This window comes from Camponotus vicinus, unplaced genomic scaffold (genome assembly GCF_025532165.1).
Source record: "Camponotus vicinus isolate PSW18456_S1 unplaced genomic scaffold, iyCamVici1.0 SCAF_5, whole genome shotgun sequence".
NCBI lineage: Eukaryota > Metazoa > Arthropoda > Insecta > Hymenoptera > Formicidae > Camponotus > Camponotus vicinus.
The window spans coordinates 9,383,150-9,404,968 of record NW_028141977.1 but is presented as its reverse complement, the minus strand read 5'-3'; the positions used below and the strand labels follow the sequence as shown (position 1 = coordinate 9,404,968).

The 21,819-nt window shown below is 27.2% G+C and overlaps 1 protein-coding gene and 1 long non-coding RNA gene across 3 annotated transcripts in view; one reads left to right on the top strand and one right to left on the bottom strand.

Moving 5' to 3' along the window:
• The window catches only part of Task6 (TWIK-related acid-sensitive K[+] channel 6), an 88,721-nt gene that overhangs the window by 9,861 nt on the left and 57,041 nt on the right, over nt 1-21,819 (top strand). The gene's annotated exons all lie outside the window — the stretch shown is intronic.
• Nucleotides 3,507-5,196, bottom strand: LOC145972509 (uncharacterized). Its single transcript, XR_014439186.1, has 3 exons — nt 4,976-5,196; nt 4,690-4,851; nt 3,507-3,593 (listed from the first exon to the last, which is right to left on the bottom strand). It is a non-coding gene; the product is annotated as an uncharacterized LOC145972509 (long non-coding RNA).

The window sequence follows — 21,819 nt, the reverse complement described above, 5'->3', positions numbered from 1 at the left end:
TTATCATTAAAGCCATTTCTTAATGTAATTTACAAATTTAGGATGTGTAAGATTTATGCAATTTTATTATTATTTTAATGTTTGATGAATATTTGGAAATCTTGAGATATTTTGTAAGCATATATTATATATCGTTTTTCATGTCGAAAAATATTTAACTTTTTTCAACGCATAGAAATTTTATTTTATTAATGCAACAAAAAATTTTGCGAAATTTATGATTCCATAAGTACATCGTATCTGATTGTAAATTTTTCTTTCGTATTATCTAATAATTTTATCTTTCCATTTTCTGACTTTTCTTAACTATTTCATGTTGAAAGATGAATCGCTATGTTTGAAAGACTTGGTAGCTTGCCAGTAATAGCGGTGATTCGATCTGATAAAAATGGTGAAATGAAATTTAATATAATGCTGGACGGTGAAAGAGTGTGCAAGGAGGGACTGAGTTTACATTAGGTAATGAAATCTATCTTTGATGCGCTTCGATTAAAACTCTGGACCAGCTTTCGCAGTTGTATTGGATTATGACGTCAGAGGCGAAAAATCACACGCAAATTCTGTTTTCTTTTTCTGCAATTCTATTTTGGTATGTTAATTCATAAATTGTTGTAAAATTTAATCAATTGTAATCTAAAACACACAAAGAATATTTGTAATATAGATTATACATCTGTTTATTCATAAAAGATCAAAAAATGAATTTATGACATTTTATAATTTTATCGAACGTAAATAATAAAAGGCCCAAAAAATATACTATTCGACCTATATCGCAAGAAAATATTACGTATGCTTTCTTCCTTTTGACGTCATAATCCGCTATGGCTGTAGTGATTCAGAACTTTAACCTTTTACATTCTTCTTCTTTCTCTTTATCCATTTGTTAGATAAACAAGATAAAGATTTATTTCTCTTTTATTATCGTAATCAAAAAAGAAGGAACCTTGATTTTATATTGTAATTTACATAAACTAAAACCTAAAAGGATATTTTATATAAGAATATAGAAATATTTTATACAAAAATATAGAAATATTTTTCTCTATAAAAATAAAGTTATAAATATTTTTAATATATAGTAAGAATTTTTCTTTCTATTATATATATCGTCTACAAATTCGTACAATGCGAAAAAATAAATGTTTAAAACAATAAAAGAATGATAAGCATGTTAAATAAATATTTTTCGCGTTTAGAAATTAATTTTTACAAAGAAATGTAACATTATGTATGAGTTAATCTAAATTCTGATGATGTCAGTCGACTATATATATATATATATATCTTTTGCAAGAATTTTCGTACAGCAAGCGATTACTATTTGCTATCAAGCTTTACGAGGGGATTTATCTGGGGAACCGCGAGGGTGCGCAACCGGAAATCTTCTCGAAGGATAAGAAATAAATCGATGCCATTATGTGTACACGTGTGCGTCGATGTGGGATCATAATTTTTTCATGGAAGCCAGAAAAATCAATGCGTTAACGGAAGCTGAAAATTACATACACATAATTTTTTTAAATCGACGTATACAATTTATATATATTATATACGAAAGTTTTCCAATTTATTAAATATCCTTTCAATTGTGAAAAAATGAATATTTCAAAGTATCGAAATATTAAATATATATATATTTATATTTGCATTTTATATCAATTTAATATATATTTACAAAGAAAATTAATTGATAAGAAATATTTTAAATTCCAAATTCTAAAGCTAAACAGATAGAATAAATTTTCTTACAAAATTAATTTTTTTAAATTTATTTCAAGCAGATTATAAATTAACAGAAATTGTATTAAAGATTTAATTATCCGAATATTTAGAATTGAATATTGAATAAATAATGATATTTAAATTCTATTAAATTTTTCGTAGAGATAAATTACATTTAAGATGAAGAATTAAGGACTGAAAAAGACATTCAATATTTTAAATATTATTTCTAATTCGACACATATTGAATTCTTTGTAATACCTATTGATAAAAATTTATATATGATTAAAGTTTTATATTACTATTATTATATATAACAAAAATTGAAATAACTTTTGCAATATCGGGTTGATTGGAGAAAATTGATTCTATGTTTTATTATATCTTAAAATATAATCAATTTTTCCCATGAAATATTAATCGGTGTTTGAAATCGTTTAATAAAAAAACTTATTTATCAAAATATAAGATTTTTATATAGATATATATATGTACAAGGTTTTATTTGATTTTACGCTTTTATATACGTTTTGATTTTTGATCCAATATAATGATTTTTTTAAGAAAAAATGTTTTGTTTGTAAACGAGAAATCGTTGTGTATGTTTGTGTAAATTTGTTGGAAAATTACTTTTCTAAAAATGTTATCATATTGTGTAAACATGTTTTTTTAAAGTAAAACACGTGTTTTTAAGTGCTAATTTTCTTCTATCTTCTGATTGGATTACCTGGATTACTTGTGTTTACCGCAGTAAAATAAATAATGTATATTCGCGAACTTGCAAGGAAGAACAAATGGTTTATTATATATAAATCATGACATTATATGACAGTTCGATATACAAAATTACTTATTTTGATGTGATCTTTACCAAAATAATCAATCCATGCAAAATGGATGGAAGGGTACAATGAATTTGTAGGATGCGTGGTTGGCAACATGATAATCCTTGACAAATTGCGAGCCATTATCATTGAGAGAAGGCAATTCTCTTCCTTCGAACATCTTCTTTTCCATTTATATTTTTCCTTGTCTCTTGCTGTGACTCAACTTGACTAAACTAACCGTCGTCATTTAGTGGAACAAATGGCGAGTCGACGAAACGTCACAATTGCCTCTAGGGAATAAGTTTAGCTTTTGGAGATCCGTATGACACGCCGTGATTGTTCGAGCAAATGGGACTATAATTGCCGTGTGCGATTCATTAATCATATCCTAAAATAGTAGAGATAGAAGAACATTGACTTTTTTACTCCATCAATAATATTGATTTGCATCCCGTAATATAAATTACGCTTATATTTGCATGAATATATGAAGTTAATGTGACGCGCGTGCGCGCTGCAAGCGTGCCGTCATTATTTGCATTCGGATGGGAATATCGACATCCAATTAACATTACTTTGCAATGGTTACCGATATTATTAATAGACTTCTAAGGCGAGCAGAATAATCTTCAATTTTATAGATTGAATTTTCGTAGATTTTAATTTTTTAAATATGATTTTTGTTTCAATCTTCAATTTTGTAGATTGAATTTTCGTAGATTTTAATTTTTTAAATATGATGATTTCTGTTTCAAGATGTTTATTGTTGACCGATTGCAAAAAATTGCGAGACTCGAGATTAAGCCGGAGAAGCTAAAATACGCCCCAAAGATATTCGCCATAAGCGGCCAATGATTTACATAATGTATACGGGATGCAAATTTAACTGCAGCAATGGCGCTTTCGCCCCCTTTGCTCGAAGTCGGAATTCAGCCGAGCGTCGACGAGCATACCTTTGGGGGGAGTCGACAAAATTTTCCGCGGAAATTTCCAAACGACAGAGCGATCCGATCCACGATGTCCTTAAGCATCTGCCTTAACTGTCACAATTCGGTAAAGGTGTTATTTCTCGATGTACGATATCGGACAATTACAATTTTTTATGTTTAGAATATGATACAAATGTCAGTTATATATCTATTATTCGAGTAGTATAAAATACTGGTATAATAATAGTATTGGATATTGCTATTAACAGATACACTACGTATTAGTTGATAATACTATAATAAATAAACTGCTAATCAATATTCCACGAGTTACCAAGCACAATTTAACTTAAGCAATAAAGCTCTAAGCAACATTTATAAGCTCCCTTTTTCTTTAAATAGTAAAATAAAGAATAAATTTTTAAAACTTTTTACATAATTTTAAATTCCTATTTTTAGTTTAATTATTATATTATATATACGAATTAATTTTTATTACAAAATTATATGTATACACATTATGTATATGTGTACACACAAATTACGTATATGGATAAAATTAATTACTTTCTACTAGAGAATATATGATTATATATTATTAACATAAAAATTAAATGTAACCGGTATCTTTTTTATTATTGTTTGTCTAATTGAATGACTTATTTCGTAAAATAATAGATATGTGTATCTTCCAAAATTTCAATTTTTAAAAATTTATTAATCATGCTCTTCTCAATGCAATTTTTGAAATTATTAAGGTATGTCCAAAATTATGTAACTTTCTTAATCATAATGAAAAACAATGAAATGTTGAATATAGCTTAAGGATAAATATTAGAAAAGATAATTAAATCAACCTTGTGTATAACGCTGTTTCTCTTACATCCTTTATTCGTAATAAATCACTATTATGACGCCGTAAACATGTAAACAAATCTAAGCACGGCGTAATTATCATTTATTTTAACCATTCTATTTTTACGCGTTATTTTCTAATTGATGCAAATTTTAAAAACAATTTTATTATTCGACTATGCTTTATTTGTTATCTTTTTTCCGTTCTTTTTAAGAAATAATCGTGAAATTTTTTACATCATATCATTTTTCGCAATTTAAAACATTTGTAAACTGATCATAATCGTTATTTCAAGGAATTGGATGAGTATCCATCAGCACTTAATAAATATATACCTAATTTATAACTCACTTCTCTTGTGGTTTTAGGCTTTTCCTTGAAAACAGTTGAAAGCAGCACAACTTTGTTAACTAAAGAATTATGATCTTGAGAAATTAAAGATCTGTGCTTATCTTGCAATATGCTCTAATATTTGTTTTACACTCTTGCTTTTAATTACTTGTATGCAAAAATCTTTAGAAATAGCATAAATATGAATTTTTTATTAATAATTGGATTTTTTAGTTACATTTTCAATTACACCTTAGTAGGTCAATTAATCTTGTATATAGACTTAATCCACTTCGCATCTCCTTACTTTTTAAATCCCTGATGTTATATTGCTTTTTCCTCGCCTATTTACGTTATCTAAGACGTCATAATCTTTACTCGATTCAGTGTACATGTAAACGCGTACGTCTTTAGCAGCCTGCTCTGGCTGCTGGCACAAGGTGGGTAACGATCAACATGTAACTGTGATTCGCGCGTGCGCGTTGTCCGTGACGTCATCAACGTACCACCGCGGCTGCGAAGGGTAGTTTTGGGATATCATTCCTCGATATCTGCATATCCGCGTGCGTCAATGTGTGGCATGATACGCGTTGACACGCACAAGCATGATGTCGAATGTGTCTTGTTTTTTTTCCTGTCTTTGCTGGCGCGAAATGTTTTTTTCCTCTATATATCTGATTGCTGTTCACACGATGCGGGAGCGAATTCCTTTTAAAGCCGCCTCGATGGATATTTGAGGGATGATCTTTTTTTTTCAAATATCCTATATTCCTTGTAAGAGATATTTTTTACAAAGATGATCATGTTATGCAGAAATTGATGGTTTAATTTTGCAAATGTTTGTTTGAATCAAATGTTGATTCGATTTTGCATTTTATTTTCGTTTGATTAACAAATAGAGAAAATGTATGCTAATGTGCAACGTCAATTTAGAAATAAATTACAGCTACTTTATATTAAATTTTATATTAAAAAATGGAAATAATTGAATTGATGAATAAATGACAATTAGGTTTAGCTTTTAATATTTTTATAGAGATGGAATTTTATTTTGTAAATAGGAACAAAATGATACATAGCAGAATTATACTTAAATGTCAGATTGAACATTCTTTGAGAAAAATTGCTAAACGATTTTTATAAAATATATTAAATTATTTCTTTTGAATATGTTAAAAATATATGGAGATCATATAATATAAAATATAATCATAATAAGAAGGAAATATGTGAAATATAATGTAATATAATATATAATTATAATAAAAAGAGAACCAAAATATATTTTTTTTAATAAGTTAATATACGAACAAGTAATATTAGTACATGTTATATTAGAATAACAAATATTTTATTTGAGATAGAAAGAGAAAAAAGCACATATGTAAAGGATTCATATGTGATGAATCTCTTTCGTTATATAGTATTTTATTGTGAAACATATATAAAAGTAATTAATTTCGTCTGATATTTGACTCAGTTTATGGTCACTGATATTTTAGTCTGTTACCTTAGATATTTTTTATGACCGTTAACTATTGCAATAAGGATGGCGCTCATTAACCGCAGGTGTTCGCGCCCGATAACCTAACCGTTTTAATTTATGAAGCGTACGAAAGGAAAACTCAGCAGCATGCAATGTTTGTTATACCGATATAGATTTGAATTGAGATAATTAAACGCATATATAAAAAATAAGTATGTACGTAATATTATAAATTAGTAATTAAGATAACACTACAATGAATTAAGTTTCAGCATTTAATAATAAAATCTTATGTTAAAAGTAGAGTTGACTTTCACTGCACTTTTCATTAATATGAAATCATGATTTAATTTTATAGTTTTAGTTTAATTTTATAGATTAAATTTTTTAGTTTTATAAAGCTAAATTTTTTAGTTTTATAAAACTCATATAATTACTGAAATATTTAATGTTACATTCTCAAAGAGTAAAAATAGTTTTCGTTAAGAGTTTCTTACACAAAGTACGCTAAGAAACAAATATATGTATATTTTATGTATAAATGATGTGAATTTATATATTCTTTCGTTTTATAAAAATCGTAAATCTTGCTGCGGGAAGGATGATCGTTGAACTGTAAGAAAAATCTCTGAGAATCGTTTCTATTAACCGGCTAGCAATTATTATCACAAACGCGATAGGAAACGAAGGAGTTTCCTGATTTCAAATCGCGATGATAGGCGCTCGCCAAGTAAAACGGTAATTGAGATTATCGAGCTTGCCTTCAATAACCAATAAGAAAAAGGAAAAATCAATAGATTGAGAGAAATTTTCTCTTTTTTTCTGTCGCGAACATGAAATTGTATATATTTTATTTATATAAATTACTATGATCAAATTAATAATGCTAATATTATATGTTTTTAATTATTTTGTTAACTTCTATAATTTTTTATTAAGATAATATTTTTAATGCTTCAAAAATATTTGATGATTCTAAATTCTATGTTAGTGTTAGATATTTTAGAACTAGGTTAAATTCTTTTAATAAAAGTAGTTTTTTTTCTTTTTCCGATTTTAATATTTCATTTCAGTCAGCTAAAATTTTTTATCTATGAATGGAATTTTTTCTGATCTTCAAGTTATCAACATTTCAGTTTAAAGATATATGTATATTATTATTAATTTTTTACTTTATATTTATTGTTTTTTCATATTCTATACTTAATTCTTTTTTCAACTATGATATATAACGATCAATAAGAATAGACAAACTGCGTCGCGACGTATAATAAGCTTAAAATAAAATATAAAACAAAATTCATATTTTGTTGTAAAATCTAATATATATCTAAGAAATTAAGATTATAATATACCACAGATCATATTATATATTATGGATTTATAGTCATGTAAACAGTTATAATTTCTGGAGATAGAAATCTTTTCTCATAAAAAACTTTGCGTTAATAAATCTTATTGTTAGTGGTTTACGTTAGACATGAAATTCGCGGAATACGATGAAGTTCCGACAACAATGTCGTTTTCGACGGTAACTTCTGCCAAAGACCGCGTGTTAAGTTGGCTAAACAAAGGCGGATAAAAGGCAGATGTATCTCAGAGAAGTTGGACCTGGTCGATAAACTTGTGCTAAATACGCCGACGACGCGGATTATACCCTAACAATTAGGAAGTTCCTACGACACAAATGGAACTCTTGTTCGCATTTAATGTCGAGCTGAGGTGGATCGCGAGAGGTCAACGAGTTTGCCTCTCGAAGCGTCGAGAAACACTGTTAGTAAAGTTACGCAAACGAGAATATAAGATATAATGTTTGAATTAAGTTTCGTATGACAACTCATTTCGCTATAAATTCTCGACGCGAGCTTACTATTCCGAAAGTTTGAAAGAATGTGAATGGCGCCGAATCGTACAAAATTTCATTCTACGTTTAATTATATCTTGCGATTCGATTTAATCTACTAAAATATAATTTTTAAGATTTTTTCTGTAATTCGGAGGGATAATTTCGTTCATTTTTGAATTCTAGAAAGTTTTCTAAAGGTTTCGTTATTTTTTTTATTTTTCTAATTTTTTTAAATATTGCCTAAATATGGTTCTAACATTATTATTGTGTACACTTACTGTTGGAAACATGATAAAAATTTTGATTATTTATATTTTTTATTTTACATTGTTTTACCAAAATTTTCTCTCTCTCTTTTTTCTCTCTTTTTGCTATTAAAAAATAAATATAAATCTATTTTTACTTCACATTATTACTCTTTATGCTAAATATTCGGTTTTATATTTTCTGTGGTATAATGTTTTCATAATATTTCCATAAATTATAATATCTCCATAAATTATTTTTTGATGTCAATATTTTGTATGATTCTTCTTGCTTTTATAAACACTAATATTTTTATACTGATCATCTTTTAATAACTTTTTTTGTATTATTTTTTAATATTATATCTATGCTTAACAAATTTTTTATCTTATCATCTTTCGTATAATTTTAAGTGTAATATAATTACATAATGTAAAACGTTGTAGATTATTGATTGTTATAATTGTAATATGGAAGGATATTTCTGAATTTATTTCTTCTTTTTACCTGAGATTAATATTGAGATTAATATGGAGATTACTTCAAGATTAAATATTTCGCTTTGATATTTGAAGAAAAACTTTCTATTTATGCATTTCTATTTATGATAGTAGTGCTTTTCTGTGATTTCGATGTTAATATTTTTCTTATTTCCCTACTACTTTGCATAAGATCAACCATGATGCGTTTTGTCGTTTGCAATCTACACAGATAGACTTCAATAGAAATCTCTGCTTTTCATTCGTTCTCGTATCTTGTATCTCCAATGCTTTTTCCATGCGTTTTGTATTCTTTGTATTATCTAGTATTTTATGATAATATTTTATTATAAGAAAATTAGGTTCATAAGGTGCTTGATAAGTGCAATGGATATATTAATATTAGTCATTATCATTTTTTTTAAATTATTTATAATTAAAATATGATAATGATATTATAATAACTAATGATATATTTACTATTTAGTGTTGCGATTTAACAAATATATAAGTGATTCTAGAATTTTTTAATTTTACTTTTAATAATAAATTCTATGATCAATGTAATATCACATGTAGATTAAAATGTCAGCAAAGTCTCGCAATTTATCAATTACAGATGTTTCAAAATAAATTTTTCTTACAACTATAGGTTTTTTTTATAATTAATTAATAAAATCTCTTTTCTTTAATCCTTTAACTATTCCACCAATCTTAGTTTAGTTTCAGAACTTCTAGTATTTTTACTCGAAATTTAATTTTATATTTAATATTGTAAAACTGTAGTAAATTTTCCTCAGAATTTTTTTTAAGATATTAACTTTTTAAATTTTTCTATAAGAGCTATTATTAAAATTAAAAGTTATGAAATATTTTGCCGCGCGCAACTTTTTGTAAAATTAGATTTAATCTTTTTATAAAAGACCAAATTTTTGTAGACTGGCATTTTATAAAAACTTATGCTTTTTGTAAAAATTACATCAAAGTTTATGACATACATATATGCAACATTAAGATAATCTAATCAATTCTTAATCATGCAGTTTTTATCAATCTTTAAATTAGTAATTATATGGTTTAATTATATGCTTATTAAGAAGAAAAGGAATTTTTTATCTTTTTTTGTTTAAATATATAACTATTTATTTTTAAGATTATTTTAAGACTTGTTTTCTTCTTTTTTAATTTTTTAAAGTAATATATTGATATGTAATTTTTTTTAAGATAGTACGTAAAATGTTATAAGCTGTTTTCTCGAATAATATTAGAAGAGTGAGAAAATTCTTTTAGTATTTTTGGGTTTATTGGGATCTTTTAGAGGACAAATAAGTTACCGTTAACTGATTCTCTAGAGAGGCAAAGTAACAAACTCCCTTCTTCTTTCCAATGGAACGATTCTTTTAGAGTCGTACAAGTGTAGGAGAGAAAAAAAGGGACAAGTGAAAATATTTCATTTTATGTACAATTGATATATATGTATCAAATCTTTATTTTTTTATTTTATTTGTCAATTAATTTACTTTTAACTTACTTTAACTTATTTTTTGTTAATTGTTAATTTAAATTGTCAATTTAATGTGTTAAAAATTGATTTTTACTTTCATTATTCGACATACTGTTAAGTGTTAAATCAAAAGTTACTGGAAGTTGAATATTTATGAAATATTTTATATTTTACGTAAAAATTGATATGTGTGTATATACATAACATATGTATAATATTTTTTAGAATGCACTTTTTGATGAACTTATTTTAATTATACAGAATAATGATGAGAATCGATAATATAAGAAAAAAACATTTATATAAAAAACGGAGTATCTTTCTGTTCTGTTGGAAAAAGCATTAGAGCATTTGTTTTATAAAAGATTTTAATAAATCTTTCCAAACAAAAAGAATTTTTGTCATTATCTCTAATAATTTCCAAATAAAGCCTGATATTTTACATAGATCATCTTATATACTTCATTCTTGTTAACTGCTATGAATAGTATTCTGCATTGTTTCACGTGTAACGATATCGTTCATATTAATATTTCTTTCGCGTGCTGGAATAAAAATTTTGAGATGGATTACTTTTTATGCGATGCTTAATTTAAAATCAATTTTATGCAAAGATCGCTAATCCTGCACTCTTATTAATCGACTTTTTGTTGTTGTCAAGCAGACGTTTTATTTGACAACTTGGCCGGGAATATCCTTTGTCTATCTATCAGTGAGCAGGGAGTGGACGAATGTCAACAGGCCTCGCCCGGTGGTGCAAACACTGTTCAAGGCTTTGCCTTGCTCCAGCTTCTGAGCCTCTAACCGCGAGTTTGTTTGATTAGAGACCCGTTAACGCTTCTACCTGACGCGAGCATTGCTCCGCTAATGTTAAAGTTCGAAGGTTAAGCAACAACCTCTCGCACCGCCGAGGAAAGGGCTAGCGGTTATTGCTTATTTCTACCTGCCACATGAACAGAGTCTTGATTTATAAGTTTATTAATATCGTATGCATTAGTTACATGCGATAAGATAGGTCATGTCACTTTATTTAAGATTTAATTTTACATTCAAAACTTTGGCATTTGATAGTTTAGTGTAGAAGTAGACATCTCTTGTATATTTTTGTTTATATTGAATTGTTGCCGAAAATTGATTTGACTCGGTTTTCATCATTTCGGTTGAAGATTCTATATTTACATTCGCTATCGATTTCGTAATTCTCTTTAATCAGCTAAATTTGTAATAATCGACCGTCGCAACATCGATTATTTATTTTTTATCTAGGAAACGATAAACGAGCAACAGTATTAAATCCATTTAGTTCGCAATTGGACGTAAATCAATTGCATTAGAGATGAGCTGTTTATTGATTCCCGTTGGGAGATCTGTCTTTCACTAGATCTTACGCCTCCCTCGCCGAAACTTCTTGTTAATCTACCACGAGATAGTCGTCGCCTCCGTAAACTCGTAAACCCGACGATGCTTGATCACCGTGTCGATATCCTTACAAAGTACTCTTCAGAGCATTCAACTTTTCACAACGATATTGGCAACTTCAGGTGTCGGTTGCCACTCGACCTATCAAACCGGTCTTTTTTCTTTTTTTCTCTCCCCTCTCCCTTCTCTTTTTCTCCTTCTGCTCTGCTGTGAATAGTTCACCGTGAAATAAAGTTGGTCATCAAGCATGAGTGTTGATTATCGAGCATTATTATCTCGAGTGTTTGCATTATTTTGTTAACAACGTGTAATGCGAAGAGAAATTAGAAGATAAGCATCGATTTTAATCTTGATTTTAATCTTGATGTGTTTGCACATATACGCATTATTTGATATACTGAATTGATTAATCTCGGACTTTTGATTAAGATCGAAAAAATTAGTTACGAAAAGATGCGTTGAGATTAAATGAAAATTTAATGGAACGAATATCGAATTATTATAGTTTACGATGACTTTTTTGAAATGGCCGGAAATTGAAAAAGAACACATCACAATTTAGAGAATGTATTCGAAAAATAGTGTATGTACAATTCAGTTATAGCGTTATTTGTTCATTCAAGTGTTAAAAAGAAAAGGATATTCGCTTTGAATATCATATCTCGACCATGAGAAAAAATTTATGAGTCTATACTATAGGTTATATGCATAACTGATAGATATATATCTCTTTTTTATCCAATTTATTTATTATTCTACGGCCTGTCGAAATGTGATAAAGATTTATCGGTGATTTGCCTAGATTACTTTATCCCTCCCTCCCTTTATGCCTATTTTTTTCCTATAATAAATCTCTTTGTTGATGATTTTTGTCTTAGGAAAACAATATCGTGCAAAAGGTTTATTTTTTTTATTTTTTTATTTATCGCAAATATATTTTTAAAAGTTTAATTAATTAATTAAAGTGAAATCGAAGTATGTGTGAGAAATTAAAAGACCTTACACATCTATATGAAAAAAGTGGTTTCGGTTAAATTGGTTGAAATTGAAATATGTTGTAGTTTAGATGATGCTGATTAAAAGTTTCCTCGGGAAAAAGTCCGAAAATCAAAAGTAGAAAAGATTTGAAATGGGTGGTATTGAAAATAGAAATAAAAACAATTCTGTATTGGAATACGTGTAAATGAAATCAATTAATATAATAACATAAGACCGAAAACAAGTGTATCAAAGAAATTACAATGTTCTTTATAAAGATTAAGATATTCTAATAAATACTATACAATGTATCGAAAGTGATATATATTATTCATAACGTTCAGAAATAATGTTGCACAAAATTGCATTTGAAGCCAAACGAGTCGTACCAACACAAGTTAGCGGTAAACTTAGTTAACTACATTTCTCTCGTCACTCTCTCCATTAATCTCGACAGAGATAACGTGTCGCTAATCCAGAATTAGTTAATCCAGATATCAGTGTAATTCAGTTATAGAGATGCTCTCAGGTTTATACGTGATTTTAACGAAAATGGAATAATCTTCGCTTAGTTGTCAATTTTAATACTTTTTTTTCACAAATGTTTATTAATCTTTTAAAGCTACAAAATTTAATAATTTAAAATAATTGAATAATTTTCTTTAATCAATGAAATAAAACAGGTTAACCATTTATTCAAAAATAAAAATATAAGGATGTACGAAGTATTATGACTGTAATACTTTTTCGTTATTCCATTCACCTATAAATTATTTGATTGACTTAAAATTGATTAAATTAGAATTTGTGAAATTTGAGAATTAAAGCTGACTTATAGGCAAAAATTTTATTGAACAGTATTTTTTCTAATATTTTTTTTAAACATATATTTATTCTTAAATATATTTCTTGCGAATTAAATTTTTAAGTTTATTTTTACGAGAGTTTTTTTACAAATGATTTTAATCAATATATAAATTTTTATATGTTGAATACAAATATGTTAGTAGTCAAACTTTACGTATTGATTGATTATTCTATCTCTTATTTTATTCAATGGAATTTGGCATGGACAAGTTTGGTTTGTTCTTTGTGCGTGGATGATCTGCTGGGAATACGAGAAACCAAGCATATGTCTGTAACACGTTTATAACATGTCTCAGATGTGAAGTTACACGAATAGAAAATATATATATGTGTATATATATGCAAGGAGCGAGTATAAATCGACGATATATTGCAGTTCCATCGTTTGCTCTATATCCACCAAATCCTCGACATGGCGCGCCTTTCTTAAGGAATATCGGTAGACATATTTGACAAATTACATCGATAAACCATTTAAAGTCAAAAATAGACATACTGCCTTTTCAACATATGTTTCGCAAGTTTTAATTTATTTTTTGGAAATTGAAATTAACTGGATTTTTAATAAATTTAGTATTAAATTAGTTAATTAAAGATAACCAAATTAATTGAAATTAATTGAAATGAATAAATAATTAATTCATAGTCGATCATGTATTTTCAGAAGTTTTGGAAATTTTATTTTAGAGTTGAAAACATTATTTATATATATAAATCTTTCGTTAATTCTTCTCGTTAAATTTCTTTATATTTTCCATAAATTATTATTTGATAAGAAACTCAGAAAAGTGCTTAATGATCAGAACATAATAAATTGCGGCTGTTTACGGGTTGCCATGATAAATAGCACTCACTCAGAAAAAACAAGTGTTCTAAATTGAGGAACAGCAATTAAAGCAAGGAAGAATGGACTATATATTTGTTATTGTTAATTTGCCGTTATTTTTTAATTTTTTTTGTGTTTTACATAATAATAACTTCTCTCTTAAAAGATTATTCTTCTATTTTTCGCCGTTGTACATGACGTGTTCCTCTAATCTCTTCTGATCGTGCTCTCAAGAATTGATAAATGCAATTGATTAGATCGAAAACGAATTTGTATTTTCGCGTTAAATTTTTAATGTTTTATAAAATGGTAAACTATTAAGCATAAGAGACAGACATGTAAATGAAGGAAAAATAAACTTGATTAAAATTTTACACAGTTCCTCTTTATTCGAGCGTTTCGAGGGCTAAAACTGTAATAGCAGCGAATGATCTTTCTTATATGTTTATCTTCGATATTTTGAACGTTGAATATATTTATTTTCTATTCTATTTTTGTAGGTCACCTGCATGTTCATATGCATAAAAGAGGGATGATTTATAAAAGATAGATTCGGGGGTGTGGTCATTCGCCAACAAAACCACACCCCTATCTATGTTATAGCAAGGTTGTCTGGCAGATAAATAATTAGGTACGTGGTTAACATCGATCCGGAAAATTGAATTCTTCACGTGTTCATATAATGTGAGCTTCTCACATATATCTACTTTTAAATTAAATCTTTACATTATTGCGCGGACTATACAAGTAGCTTTATTTCCTCATTACAATGAGAGATTTAAATATAAAAAAAAATACATATGCATATTGACATACGTATTCCTTTTAAATTTAATGTAAACTATAAATGGAAAAAAGAGACTATGATATCAAGGACGATATTTTTTTCCATAAGATACCGCTTAAATATTATACTGTTTATATTGTATGATTGAAACAGCAAATGGTGGACAATCTGTTTTGAAAATATCCCGACATTTCGTAAAGCAAATAATCGAAAGTCGCATATAGGTTGCATTCGTGCATTTTAATTTTTTGTATTGTATTAATTAATTAATCTAGAGGAAACAGATAACAGGTAGAAGTTTGTCAAATTTTAATAAGATATTAATATTAATATTTTATTTTACATAACAAAAACACATATACACATCTATTATTCTTACAATATTTTTATATTATTTAAAGAATTACTTCAATCTAATCTAAATTATATGTATAACTTAATGTAATTTTTTTTTTTTTACTTATATGTAAAATTAATTGATCAAATATCTGACATTTGAATTAATGCTATATTATATTATAATGAGATATGTGTGTGTATAATTGAATTTATCTCACAGTGAGATAGATCGTCATTGTCAGATTTGATAGATTAGGATAGTAAAAGGATGGCAAAGGGATATAACAAAGTGGTGGAAGAGTACAGCGAGATGTAAAGGCCGAACAGCACTCGAGTGGATGCTGGGCTCTTCCTCGGTGGGCCGATATCGACCCGGTTACAACCGGCCGATGCTAAAGAAAAACTAAGGTCGCGGTTACGATCGTCCGCAAACAAACATGACGCTACGCTCGTAAATCTCGCACGACTCGTAATTTTTATTCGTCCGCCAGAAAAGTATTTTATGAGTGATTTAAAAATAAAACAGAATTTTTTGCAACATTTCTCAGGATAGTTTGTCTTCATTGATATATTTTTTAATTGTATAGTTTTACGTATTATTTTAAACAGGAAAAGTTTTGTTATTAACTGATATTTTTATCGCGAAATATCATAACAAGTGTAAGTCACGTGAAATATCTTTTTAATCGGATTCCAAAGTTTTAATGAAAAATGCAACAAGCTTAAAAAGCAATTATTTTTAATGTTGATATATCACTTAGTTATAGAGTTATTTAATTTTGAGAATTATATAATTATGGCTAATTAAACTTCAAAAGTACAATTAAATAACAGGTTTGTTTTTCAGTTAATTTTATAATCAGATATTTTTTACTTTATAATATAACATTAATATAAGCTGTAATCCTATGTTAAGATATTGCAATATAAAACATTAGAAATTTGTGACAATAACCATGCGCCAAGTGTTTATTAATGAAAAGTATATTTTGCAAATTTATTATATAATCTATATATATATATATATATATATATATATATATATATATATATATATATAATAGAAATATTTCCTTGAGAATTGTAAAAAAGAATTAAATTTTTCAATATTACCTACAATTTTTTAAAAATAAATATTTATTACTATTATATAAATGCTACTCTTGAATTTCTTGTACATTGTGGCAATGAACATGTCTGGAAAAGCTTTTATCACATAGGAGCAGTAGGTCCTGTGAGAGTTCATCATAAATTTTGGCTAATATGAGATCGCGTACAGTCTAGTTAGTGAAAGCAACAATGTGGAAATTTTTTTGCTGGTTAAAAGCTTTTAGTTGGGACGATAAATTCGTTCTGTGTTTTCGCATTCTGTGGATAAAACAACAAATCCTTAATGAATCTCACTTTTGAATTTCTTTTGGCGTCTTGTGATATGCTGATGAAAGAAGCGAAGTTTACGTATAATGAAGCATGAAGATGTACTTTTTGACGATGTGAAAAAGATCAAATCTCGATGGTATGAACAGAAATGAATTCCGGTTATGCAAGATTTTAATTAATGAAGAGGCTGCAACCTAATCATTTGAAATTCTATTCGTAATTATTTTTACAATTAATTGTTTCAACTATAAATGAATTAGTTGTTTCAACTATAAATGGATATTGTTGTTAAAACAAATATTTAAACATATGATGAATGAAAACATACATAAAAATCATTCCTTTCTTATTTTTATTTATTTAATTCATAAATTTTATATATTACTTAATAGGAGTATTTTTGTTTATATTTTATTTTATCTTTAATTAATCGCGTAGGATGTGCGTAAACCTACACATATAAATAGATTGTAGCGCTAATCTGACAGGCGACTTCAATCGAACTCAAGCGACTCTTATATAATACGCAAAGTTTTAAATATAGATCGCTTTCTATTAAAATATTTTTTGTAGTACATAAAATTGAATTATTTTGCTTTCTTTGAGTATAAACATAGAAAAAAATACAGATAAAAATTTTTTTATTCTTGACAAATTATCTCTTTTTGAAGAATTTCTGAATTTCCTTTTTAAGCTGTGTCGTCTTGGTCAAAATTAGCAACAATATAACCGTTATAAAAACGAATCTGATAGTTTGAAAGTAGAGGTAAGGACAGAACGTGTGTGCGTGTCTTACGAATCGTATTGGTTCATAAACTGAAATCATTGACTAAAAATTTTCGTCCCAAAGCACAATCTTCTTCCTGTTTGTGCCCCTACTGCAGCATCCCTCTTCAACTATTCGCTGCGTTAACTCTCCCCATGTCGAACACTCCCAGTTTGCTCTCGACAATGTCATCCAATCCTCTTCACGCCGGCCACTCCGTTCTCATGCATACAAAAGGAATCCGCGTGGTCGATGCTGCAACTCGTCGTATATAACGGTTTTGACGCACGCGTGGAAAGTATGGATGATGAGAACGACGAGGAATCAAACAAATGAAACTGGTATAACTAGTATTGAGAAAGGGATTGCGCGTTCACAGATGATGTGCAAACAAACGCATTTATTTAGTATTTTAGTTAATTCAGAGGCAAGTTTAGAAGGATCGACCGTGTAAACGGGAATAGTTGTTCGAAATTATTTACTTATTAGAAAATACATTCCTTATTTTTTATTTATAACTGTATGTCTCATATATAATTGCAGTAATTGTAAAAATTTTAATTATCGCAAGATAATGTTTGTTGTATGGAGAAGAAACAAAAAGTTCATCTTCATCTATAATATTACTAAATTATAGATGATTTATGAATTAATAATAAGGCTGTTTAAATAATTAGGCTAAATAGAATGACATTGATTATTCGTTTTGCCCTAATTGTACGAAATAATCAGATCTAATCGGCAGGTTCAAAGGATACGGTAGCAAAGCTTTACGCTTTAGAATATAGAATTACTTATGATAACAGAATTATCGATTATCGCGTGCTTTATATTTTGTGAACATAAAGTAACGCATTTTTCAGTGAAAAACGATAGTACGATGCTCTAGTAAAATAATTTCGCTCTTCAACTAATGGTTACAAAGAGATAAAGCGGAAAGACAAACGAAGCCGTCGAAGTGTCGATGAAATAAGCGATAAAACGATTGTACGTTCCATTCGAGCGTATCATTGCGAGAGAGAAAGAGAAAGATACGCGAGTTTCCTACTACATATGTATGTGGCACAGAAAAAATGTTACCGCAATGAAATCGCAGTAACTGTTATCGTTACTGTGAAAGTGCTCTATGAGAACATACATCTAATCCGGGAGAAGATCGGGGATTCGATCGATTGGATACGTTATTCGTGCGAATTTCTTCACGCCGGACTTTTTTTCATAGCGACAGTACTATGCATAAACATAGATGCTACGAAGTATGCAAGAGAATAGCAATTGGGAACAAATGAATTTCAACGTAATGTGTAATTATGTCATTTAATTGCTCGATAGTAGTTCTCTATAATAGTTTTCATATGTGCTGTCATCGAAATGGAGAGGGAGAAAAAGAGAGGAAGATAAAGAGCAAGTGAACGAATTTTGCTGATTCTTATAATGATAAAGTAACATAAAATAATTAACGTCACATTTACGTGAATTAAAATAATTATGCAAAAGTTTCAGAAAGTATATAGCATTGATTATAACATATTCAGTAAATATTTAGAAAATAATTTGTGATAATTAAAATATAAGTAAATATTTGGTTAATGAATATTTTACAGCATTTGCTTATTAAATATAATATTTTCTTGTAAGAAGTAGAAGTGGAGTATTCATTGAAGTTTTTTTAATAAAAAGGCGCGGAGTAATTTTTTTAAATTCGTTGTTAATAACAGTAGAAACATAATAGATGCATACAATAACAATAGAAATAATAATTAATAGAAATAATATTTTGTTGTTGTCAAACAATCTCAAGATATTCTCATGATATAAGAAAAAAACGTATTTGTCAATATTAAAAATTGATTATATGATTGAAGGAATCAATTATTTAAATTTACAGTTATGTAATCAAGTACTAATTTTATATATATATATATATATATATATATATATATATTTATTTATTTTATGCTTCATATCCTTCTTCTAAATAAATATTTTTAATAATTAATAATTAATTAATTTCTTAAATTTGTATAGGTGATTAAAAAAATAACAATATAAATAATTTCTATTTTTTAACTTTATTGTTTTTCACCTTTTTATGATTAACTTTAATTCTTTCACTTAACTTTAATTTTCTCTACAATTTTAATGCAATTTGAAGTTACTTATTATGTAGAACTATAAGAAATAAACACATTTTTTGGCAATCAGATTCATTAGTGTCAATATGTCAAATGATTGAAGGAATCAATTATTTGCAATTATATAATCAAGTATTAATTTTATATATATATTTTATATATATCTATTTTACATTTCAGATTCTTCTTCTATATAAATATTTTATGCCATATTTTATTTCTTTCTATTACGATATCAATATTCAGGTAGATTTTTGTCTATCATAATATGATATAATGTAGACTGTAGAGTTTAAACTCATATTTTATATATGGGTTTAATCCGATCTCTTATAATATATCACCTAAAAATAGTACGATGTAAACAGTAGCCTTTAAGGGAACAGCCTTTAAGTGAATAAAATGGTTATGTTAGAAACGCCCACTATTAATGAAATTAAATTGCATCTGTGGTGAAGGAAATATGGTGGGAAACTTATCATTAGTGGTGGTAAAGAGACGGGTAATAATGTGGTTGCAAAATCATTGGCGCAGTCGACACGAGCGACAAATTAATTTTCCTGAATTATGCATGAGCGATTCTTTGCAATCTGGCACACGAGCTTCGACATTGGCAATACCATCACTATCATTATTTGCATGTGCGAATACATCGATTAGAGCGATAATTTTTGTTCAAGCGCAGCGCGATTATTATTTATGAATTGAAATATGACCAAACATATAACATAAAACATATCTGTAATCTCAAACATTGTCAATCTTCCTTGAATTATGTTAGCAGTAAAACATCGTACAAAAATACAAACGAATGAATAATATTAGTTACAAAAGTAGTTTCTATAAACTCTTTTTAATTCATTTTTTATATACATATTTTTTATATTTCTATATCTCATTTTTTATATTTCTATATCTCATTAAGAATTAGTAACGTAAAATTAAAATAAAAGAATGCTTTTTATTGTCGGAATGATATAATCAACGATTTTTCTTAATGAATTATACAAATAATAATTTATCTTAGAGAAATATAAAATAGAAAGTTTTTTTTTAATTATAAAATATACAATACATGCATAAAAGAGAGAGATTTTTAATTTATATTGGCTTTTATAAATAGTAGATTTAATTGTATATGCGATCAGAAATATGATAGCAATCTATAGAACAATATAACAGACAAATACACAACAGTATAACATACAAATATACATGCGAAATACTAAAATTGAATAATGTTTAATAAAAAGTGAAAATGAAGAGAATTTTAATGATACAATACTATCGCACTTTTTTCCCTTGCTAGTAAGGTGAACCTTCGATGTAAATGTATTATATTTCCGGTGACGTAATGCCATGTTGATTAAAGATTCTTTTTTGCATCAAGAGATCGAGAAGAGTCTGTCATATCTGATCAAAGATATATTTTACTAATTTCCTGTTTATTCTTCGCTTTTTACTGTTTTCGTTATCTCAAGATTGGACAATATTTTTAATTTAATATTTTAAATTATGACATATTTTAATAAGTTACAATATATTTCATTTACGTTTAATTTCTCATATAATTTAAAAAATAATAATTTTCAATATGAGAATAAAAGAATTTATTTATATTAGAGTTTATATATAGTATATATGTATATATGTATATATATATATATATATATATATATATATATATATATATATATATATAGTTGTATATTTAACTATAATATAATTGATGTGATCTTTTTATTTATTCATAAAGCCGGAAATCCTGCCAACTCTGATAAATATTGCACTCAGCAACTAATAAAAAAATGATCACAAATGTACTAATGCACACTACTGTATCATATTTTTCATTTATCATTTAATAATAGCTGTTTATTACGCGTAAGAGAGCCATGAAATATTTCTCAGTGTTCTTGTTTAATATATAATATATATGTACGAAATAAACGAGAAATCATTTTATCAGTATCGAGGTTGATATTTTTAAAGATAATTAAATTAATTACACAAAAAAATATGATAAAGGAAAAAATGTTTGAGGAGTAAAAAGTTAAAATAAGAAAGAATGATTTAATAATAATTTATTATAT